The following is a 6,477-nucleotide window of genomic DNA, read 5'->3' as shown; positions in this document are numbered from 1 at the left end:
TGTGATGGAGCATTGTCCTGCATAAGGATCATGGCTGTCTTGAATGCTAAGGACTTCTTCCTGTACCACTGTTTGAAGAAAGTATCTTCCAGAAACTGGAAGTAGTTTTGGGAGTTGAGTTTCAGTCCACCTTCAACCTGAAAAGGTGCATCCTTAATGCGGCCCATACCAGTACCCCTCCTCCACCTTGCTGGTGCCTGAGTCACACACCTTGACATAAGAAGTGATGCCGTGTTCATCAGTGATCCAGGCCCATCCATCTGGTCCATCAAGAGTCACTCTCATTTCATCTGTCCATAAAACCTTTGAAAAATTTGTTCTCAGGTATTTCTTTGGCCAATCTTGTTTGTGAATCACAGTGGTGGTTGTTTTTCAGCCTTCTGACATTGGCCATGTCTCCGAGCACTCTGAGCAAGAAGTACAAGGTGCCAAACCTTGTACTTCTTGACACTCCAGGTAGGTTGCACTTCTGGAATATGGTGGCACTGGAGGATAATGGGTTCCTGGTAGCTTCACGTTTAATTCTACTCAAGTCTTTTGCAGTCAATTTGTGCCTTTTCTTCTCCATGCACTTCTCGCCCCAGTTGACTATTCGCAACAAAACATTTGATTGTTCGGTGGTCACGCCTCAAAAGTTTAGTTATTATTATAAGAGTGTAGCATCCGTCTGATTGGCATTTTACAATTTTTGACTTTTCAGTGTCAGTTAAATCTCATTTTTGGCCCATTTTACCTGAAATAATGAAGCTGCCTAATAATCATGCACACCTTGACATAAGAAGTGATTCACTTTCGCCACACCCTCCCTGAAAACTCCAATGAGCATGAAAGTTTATATGGTTTGGAATTGGAAATTGTGCATAGAAAATATAATACTTGCCTAATAATTGTGCAGGCAGTGTATCCATTTGATTATTTATTTTAATATTATTTGGTCTTATTTCTGATACATTTTAAAACATTAAATTAGATGGCTTCAGCTAACAGCCGGGAACCAGCTGTAGTGGCTGCAACATGTTCCTCCAGGGCAATTGTGTATGTATATTTGACAATTTCTTTCTTGGCTATGTATAGGTGTTTCAACATTAAAAGCTCCAGGCAGTGAATAAGTGTACAGGATCTTCTACAAATGGTGATGCCATATTCCAAGAAAACTGATTGGTCTGTAGCTTTGCTAGGTATAATTGATATAGCCTAATGATAAACATATGACATTGTTTTTATGATGCTAATTAATTTATGATACTGACAATAATTTATGTTGTACCCTATAACACAAATGCGCCAAGCTAGATTCCTTGTTGACTGCCTTTTATCTAAACAGGTGCTGATATTAGTTTAAACCATTTTAACTGTTAGATGTGATTGTGCTCACCTTTCCTTTGAAGGAAATTAGCAGTTCTTTTCCTTCTCTTTCCTTTCTTTCTGTTCTTTATGGTACCCCAATTTCTCTTTCTTAGGCAACGACATGACTGTCACAAGACACATTGATGCTCCAGCATCAGCAGTCACTCGGCTTGATTAGCCAGTTTGGAGAGGAATCCTAGTGCTGGGCGGACTGAACCATTGTGCGTTTTTGTAAGGGGTGTGAGGGACATGGAAGAGCCTCCACTATTTATGTTGGGGTTTTTTTGGTGGGGGGTGACAGTCTCTCAACCGATTTATTGAGACAATTTTAAGTTAGTTAAGACACTACTTGCTTAGAAATAAAACACTGCAAGCAAAAACAAACTTTTCATTCCAGACTTTTCGAGGGTCCAGCGCTTGGTAATAACTATAATGAGTAAACAGTAGACGAGGAACCCGCAGGGGATGTAGCTCAGTGGTAGAGCGCATGCTTTGCATGTATGAGGCCCCGGGTTCAATCCCCGGCATCTCCATGTTTTAAAGTGGAGCAACTTTCGGCATAACACCAAACTGTCGGGAGTCCGTGCTAAAAACTGCACGTGACTTGATAATCACTGGGTGAATTGTAAATGTTGACAATAGACAATGGAGATACAACTCAAATGTGAACCAGCATTTAATGCAGTTTATGTAGACCTGTTTGTTCACTATAACCATTGAGTGCAGGCAATGATTACACCTAGTATATAAAAGTATCCAAGTCCAAAAACAATTAAAGGAAATCAAAATAAATAGCTCTTTGTGGAATCTTTGTGTGACAGTTGTTGTGGCCGTTACCCTTCAGCAATCAGACTGCTAACTCAAATCATAACCATTTCTTATAATTACTAACCAATTCTTATCAAATAATAACAATGAAAAGCAAGTCCTTGACAATGAACAAATCTTTGTTTTCCCTGATGGTCATTGATTTTACTTGATTATCTCATACTGAATCTCAAACAGATCACAAAGAAACTCACTGGTGGCACTGCTGACACAGTTCGTGAATGACAAACATCAGTAACGAATGTTAGCCAGACTTCCTCCTGATGTGGACAGGCAGATACGATCACATTCTGATCACAACACACCTTGCATTAACATACATTTTTTTCTTATCTAGATATAGATCACATCATAGTGGCAACCCTTGGCAGCTGGCACTCTATGGCATCTGCTGGCAATATTCAGACATTTTCACACTTGTAATTTTTGTTTAATAGTTTAATATTTACACTAGCCTTCTTAACACTGTCCTTTGTCATGCTGCTGCTTAGATGTTGAAGTAAAAAACAAACATGAAACTGTGAAAAACAAACACGAAACTGGGAAAAACAAACATGAAACTGTGAAAGACAAACATGAAACTGTGAAAAACAAACAAGTTTATTTAAAAAAATGTGTAAACGTAGCTGAATTTTTCTCATATTTTTATTTATTAAATATCCTATATGTTTATATTTTTAAGAATAATACAACAGAGGATTTGTTTTTATTATTGTAATTGTATTAATGTGATGTTATAAATATAATATAGTATTTTTGTAACAAGTGTATTTTGGTTCCTTTTTTTCAAAACGGGCTAAGTAATTATATAAAATGAAAGAAACAAACATAAGCTCTGAAGGTGCTTGCTAAACCATTTTAAAAGAGATTTACAGCTGCTGGCCTGTCTTGACAACAAACACTGATTGCACAACCAGGAAGTATTTAAGTGGCAGCTATGACAAGAGCTGCATGGTCAAATTCTCTAAAAGCTAAGGAAAGGTCCCTTAATGTTTCCTTTATTATCTCCTTTAGCTAGGGTACACTGGATCATCCTTTGCGAAGGAAAAGAGATAATGCCGTCCCACAAATCCTTGCGCAGCAACGCAGCACTGTAATTTTGCTCGTAATTTCTCCACAGCCGACCCACGTAAATTAAGAAACAACAGACCGCCTATTTTATGCTCGTGACCCCTTCTAAAACGTATGGAAATCCTTGTATGATAAGCTCCATCCAGTTAGGAGGAGTCTTGGAAAAACACGCTTACTGAATTTCTATTTAACAATATTGTCATCATAACAAAACACTGTATACATAAATGTTGTGGAATGCACTAAACATTTTTTTTCTCTATTTAACAAAAGTATAAAACAGTCAACGCACCATGCCAGAAAACTTTGTATAGCCTATTTATGTCTGAATATAATTTAGTCTAGCCCCTTGCTTAACTCCTGATTTTTCTTTAATTATTATTTTAATGACTCAGCTCTCTTGTATAGTCTATTGCCTTTCCCCGTCCATTATAGCCTACTATTAATTTCAACATTTCAATCATATTTGTTTGTTTTTATTTTTAACAATCATCCTTTTGTTGTTACTTCCCAGAGTAATAGAGTAGCCTAATCGATGGTTCAGTTTACCCTATGTAGCCTCTACATTGAAAACATCCTTTCTTAATAGGTGTGACTCTGTGTTGTACAGGAAACCTACGTTTGTCACAGTAGACTGTTCCTATCTTCAATGTGTTATAAATAAAGTTTGTTTTGAAAATAAAGCCTTGAAGAAGTGCACTCGATTCTGTGAGCACCGTGGTTGTCTTTTTCCAAGTCCAAATGAAATCTCCTTCACATCTCAACAAGTGGTTAGGAAAGGAAAATTATTTTTTACTTTTTGACCGCAGCCATTTTTTTCCCGAGAAATTTAAGAAAGTAGACAAGTCTCTCAACTTCTCAGCTGTCACTGCAACTGGGAGATAAGCGTAATTTCTGTCATCCGTGCTCATTTGATGATTATCCATATAGCGGGGATGTAGCTCAGTGGTAGAGCGCATGCTTTGCATGTATGAGGCCCCGGGTTCAATCCCCGGCATCTCCATCCTTTTAAGGTGGAGCTACTTTCTGCACAAAACCAAACTGTATTTGGTCAAAGACAATGGCGCATCACTGGGTTTATCATTAGATGATAATAGCCTTTGTCTGAAAATACAACTCACACGTCTTCTGTTATCTTTGCCTTAATTGGTCACCTGAGCAAAATAGTCATAACTGAAAGATCCTACAGCTAGATAACATCAGCTCAACTTTATACACCACTAGCAAGGCAAAAGTAATAGAGCTGAATCTATCCTGTACCTCATCATGCCTTACCTTTTTATATACCATCTATGTGCCTTACACGGATGTTAGTCAAGAAATATAGAAACACAGAAATGAATACAAAAATTAATTTCATATATATATATATATATATATATATATATATATATATATTATATTATTTTATTGATTTAATTAAACATGATTTATTTTAGGCTTTTCAGTACGCTATGTATTTACTTGAAGAAGAAGTAATTTTGTCCTCCATACAGGGACAGAGAGAGGAAGTAAGACAGCAGAATAACACGGTGATAACTGTGGAGACAAAAGTGCCCTCCATGTTTACTTGCATTTTTACATCTGCAAGTTCTTTTTCACACAACTAATGTTTCCATTTAGCTCAGCCTCTGCCAGGAGGATGCATCCTTCAGCTGTTACTGACAAACCGTCTTCAATAGACTGTAGATTGACCCTGATGTGATTTGAACACACAACCTTCTGACCTGGAGTCAGACACACTACCATTGTGACACTACATCACTTGGAAAAGAACATTGCCATCTTTCATATGATTCAAGAAAGCAGTGCTTCAATTTGAAAACTAAACGAAAACTAAAGTGGAGTCAGAATTACTACCTTTTAACTGAACATTTTCTTTAAATTTCTTTAAATGGGACCATTATTTACAAACTGAACATCATGCTGTATTGAAGAAGACTTGAAACTTGAAGTGACTGAGACCATAAACTCACTAGGAAAGTGTTTACTGAGGTAATAACTCGTATAGGGTCATTTTGTCCCAATCCCAATGTCCTGCCTAAACCCAAAGACATGAACCCTTACAGACTTAACTGATGTCACTTGGTAAGTCATTGAGTGCAAAAGGCTGCAAGGGCTCAAAATGCTGTAACAACGCTGAAACATGTTGCACACTTTTTATTTTATGTTTCTGCCTGATTTTTAAGTCTTGCAGGCTCCTGCCCTACAGAATGGAGAAGAGGTAAATGTCAATCTAAGTTACATTACAATAATCAATGTACTATTGTTGGTCAAAACGGCATCATTAAGCAAAAACTAAAATAAACAGTTGAATAAACTAAGTGTGTAATAAGGTGATTGCATTCCTCTGACCTCATGTGTTCTATGTACCATCTTAAATCTATGTTCTAATACTTTTAACATCAGCATTGGTTTCCATTCTTGTTTGTTTACGTTCTTGTTCTTCTCTTATAAGGCAGATTTGCCTTGATTTTTCTCTCGCATGGGTTTCCCCTGGTAACCCTGGTAACCCCTGTGTTTCACGGTTTCACGTCACAACGCTATGAACTGTGGGCAATTCCCTCAGGCAAAGTCTGCAGAAATGCGGACTTACGAAAAGGGCCCAAAATGAGAGAGCCCTTGCGCACTTGACAATTTTACAGTGGGACAGCCCTAAGCCCTAACGGACTTCCCGGGAATGTGCCTCAAAGTCTGTGTGAGTGTGGGCATTGGGATTGGGCATAACTCTAAAGCAATCAGACAGTTTCAAGGCATTTCTGCATTGGCTTCACTTTTCAGGCCAGGTGGTTGTCGCTTGTCCGTTCCAGGAGAGACGCAAGGAAACCATGGAAAGGCTCTTCTTAATTTTCAATTTTGTGTCCCCTCGTCTCCTCCGTCCTCCTGCCATTTGACCTTGATATTACTGGTGATTTTATCGTTGAATGTAGGCTAGTGATGCGCGGATCGGGCATCTGTTTTCTCTGGATAGTTGTTAAGTTGTCGAATGCTACCGTTTTAGTTTTGCTGCTTAAATATCCCATGATATTTTGTGTGACATTACTGCGCCAAAAATGGTCCTTAGCTTGCCTACTAACCTATAACCTTTTTATAAACAGTCTATGACCGATATTCTAATTTAGTGTATTCATAGTCATTTAGTGATTGAAGTGACCTGTAGGGGATGTAGCTCAGTGGTAGAGCGCATGCTTTGCATGTATGAGGCCCCGGGTTCAATCCCCGGCATCTCCA

The 6,477-nt window shown here is 38.2% G+C and overlaps 3 non-coding genes across 3 annotated transcripts; all 3 read left to right on the top strand.

Annotated features, from left to right (window-relative positions):
• Positions 1 to 1,808: 1,808 nt before the first annotated feature.
• Positions 1,809 to 1,880, top strand: trnaa-ugc. The gene has a single exon. It is a non-coding gene; the product is annotated as a tRNA-Ala (tRNA).
• Positions 1,881 to 4,177: 2,297 nt separating this feature from the next.
• Positions 4,178 to 4,249, top strand: trnaa-ugc. The gene has a single exon. It is a non-coding gene; the product is annotated as a tRNA-Ala (tRNA).
• Positions 4,250 to 6,405: 2,156 nt separating this feature from the next.
• On the top strand, positions 6,406 to 6,477 carry trnaa-ugc. The gene has a single exon. It is a non-coding gene; the product is annotated as a tRNA-Ala (tRNA).

This window comes from Micropterus salmoides, unplaced genomic scaffold (genome assembly GCF_014851395.1).
Source record: "Micropterus salmoides isolate LMB-PRFRI ecotype aquatic unplaced genomic scaffold, ASM1485139v1 Ms_hic_scaffold_1979, whole genome shotgun sequence".
Taxonomy (NCBI): Eukaryota; Metazoa; Chordata; class Actinopteri; order Centrarchiformes; family Centrarchidae; genus Micropterus; species Micropterus salmoides.
This window is presented reverse-complemented; position numbering and strand designations above follow the sequence as displayed.